A 3,003-nucleotide genomic window follows, 5' to 3' on the forward strand; every position below is an offset into this window, starting at 1 on the left:
ACTGCTCTTAGGGATGGAGAGGGAGGAGGAGGGGGAGTGGGGGAGTGGGAGAGTGTTGGGAGGAGGGGCAGAAATGGAAACTTTCATAATTTAATAAACTTTGAAAAAAAAGAAATCACCACGATCAAAACCAATTATTATTATTATTATTATTATTATTATTATTATTATTATGTTCCAAGGTCTTGGATGGAGTGTGGCAAAAGCCACAGGTCAGTAAATATTTTAAAATAAATAATCAGTAACCTCTACAGTAGTCTCTACAGTAGTCTCTACAGTAGTCTCCCTTGTCCATTGTTTCCATTATGGGAGGTCAGCCACTGTCTGAAAATATTAAATGGAAGTTCCAGAAATAAACAATTTATAAATTAAAAAAAAACTCTTCTATGAAGTGATATAGCTTTTGTGTAGAACCTCCTTACTCTCTTCTGTATGTTTAAATTACTTTTAGATAATATATAGTATAGTAATATAATATAAATACTATTATAGCTTTATTATGATTTTGAGAAACTATAAGAAGAAATATATTATATATAAAGAGATTATTATGTATTACTATATATATGGCTTTTTCCTTTCCTTTTTGTTTTGGTTGTAGATATAATTTTTCTACATGACCCAGACTGCCTCAAATTTAAAATCATTCTGCTTCATTTACCTGAGTACTGCAATTAGTGAAATGCAGTACCATACCTTACCTGTTTTCTCTTTCTTTTTTAAATGTTTTTATTTTTGTTTTTATTTTGTATCTCTCATCAAGCTGTTGAAGATGAAAACTAAGCCATCTGCCTGATAGGGAACTGAGATAATTTTGATGTGTGACCTATTGAATACATGAAGTGCAGGACTTATTGTCCAATACTGTCTGCAGTATAGGAAATGTGTAATGAAAATGAAATATAAAAGTCACTTCAATATAGCGAACATAAAAGCAAATAGAAAAATTCCTTCAATATATGGAAATTGAAGAAAAATGTGAATATGCAGGGAAATATAAGTGTATGATGGAGTTTTTGAATTGATATGTGGGATTAAGACATATTATGATGGAGGTATAAGGCTAGGGAGAATTGGCAAAGCTAATGTAGTAATAGTGAGATTTCCTTTAAAATTTTTCAACTTTGCATCAAAGAAAGCAGGATAGTCTGAGAAGACGTCTTCAAATTCTACAACCCATAAATGCTTAGCTAAACATTTCCCTGGGTCTGTAAAATGAAATTACAATAAGGCAGAGGGGAGATGTCCATAAAAACAAGTTCCTTCTTAGAAATTTTGTGGAGAATATCAATTACTATCAGCTGGGAAAGATGCAATGGAAAAGGCATGATGTGGGATTTTCCTTTGTATGCTGTGGATGTGTTTTGCTACCATTTGTTAATAAAAGAAGCTGCTTCAGTCTATAGCATGGCAGAATATAATCAGAATGAAAGAGATATAAAAAGTAGGCAGAGTCAAAGAGAGATGCTATGTAGCTGCTGAAGGAGACAGACATCCAGGAACCTTACCGGTAAACCACGAGCCTTGCGGTAAAATATAAATTAATAGAAATGGGTTAATTTAAGAGTTAGTTCACAAAAAGTCTAAGATAATAGGCCAAGAAGTATTGCAATTAATGTAGTTTCTGTGTAATTATTTTGGGTCTGGGAAGCTGTGAAATGAATGAGCAGTCTCTGCCTGCAAAGGCACTGTAGGCAGTGGTGGTGGAAACAACAGATTTGGGCAGTAAATCATATAAAATATTTGGAATAAAATACAATGCTTCATGAATGATTTTGAAACTCATGGTGTCTTCTTATTGGAACTATGCTTGCTTTTTTCCAGGGAAAAACTGTAAATTATATGAAACCAGAGAACTTAACAGCCACTTCAAATTTTATCCTTTTGGGACTTTCAAAAGAAGATGCTATTCAGCCGCTTCTATTTGGACTGTTTCTGTTAATTTGCTTGGTCTGCATCATAGGAAAACTGTTTATCATCCTGGTCATTGGCTATGACTTCTACCTCTGGACCCCAATGTATTCCTTCCTTTGTAACCTATCTGTCACAGACATTTGTTTCATCTCTACCATAGTTCCCAAGATGTTAGTGAACATTCAGGCACAGAATAAATCCATCACCTACAAAAGGTGCCTCACCCAGATGTACTTTTTTCATGTTTTTTTCCCCCTCTGGATTGGGTAGTTTGCTACTGACTTTAATGTCATATGACCAATATGTGGCCATATGTTACCCTTTGTGCTACATGATTATCATGAACCCTCCCCTTTGTGGTCTTCTGTTTTCATTGTCTTGGCTAATCAGCTTGACCTATTCATTGTTACAAACGTTAATGTTTTTGAGGGTGTCTTTTTGCAAAAAACAGAAATCCCCCACTACTTCTGTGAACCTGCTCAAATCCTCAAGCTTGCTTGCTCGGACACCCATGCCAATGATCTCCTGCTCTATTGTGTAACACGTTTGCTAGGTATTATTTCTCTGTCTGGTATTCTTTTCTCTTACTCTAAAATCAGCAACTCCATTGTGTGCATTTCATCTAAAAGGGGGAACTATAAAGCCTTTTCTACTTATGGGTTCCATCTTTCAGTAGTCATTGTTCTATGGTACAGGCCTTGGTGTCTACCTCACTTCTCAAACATCCTATACCTCCAGAGAGGGTTCAATTACCTCAGTGATGTATACTGTGGTGTTTCCCATGTTGAACCCCTTCATCTACAGCCTGAGGAATAGGGACCTGTATCAGGCTCTTAGAAGACATTTTTATAGCATTGGAAAAAAATCCCAATGTGATAATAGAATAATAGATACATAAATCTAGGGTGTGATAATTAGTGTATTCCTTAAAAAGTTACAGTCTTCTGCAGTCTTGAGATACAGAAAAGAAATGAGTTCACACCCAAAGATAATCATGGAAACAACAAAAATTAATCATGGGTAGCCAGTAACTATACTTACTATGCAAACAATAAGGATGTATATTTGTAAGGATGGGAGAATCAAGTA

The 3,003-nt window shown here is 35.0% G+C and overlaps 1 pseudogene; it reads left to right on the forward strand.

The window, feature by feature from the left end:
* Positions 1-1,842: 1,842 nt before the first annotated feature.
* LOC125408255 (olfactory receptor 7D4-like) lies at positions 1,843-2,812 on the forward strand (annotated as a pseudogene).
* Positions 2,813-3,003: the final 191 nt, after the last annotated feature.

This window comes from Myodes glareolus, chromosome 4, assembly GCF_982192425.1.
Source record: "Myodes glareolus chromosome 4, mMyoGla1.1, whole genome shotgun sequence".
Taxonomy (NCBI): Eukaryota; Metazoa; Chordata; class Mammalia; order Rodentia; family Cricetidae; genus Myodes; species Myodes glareolus.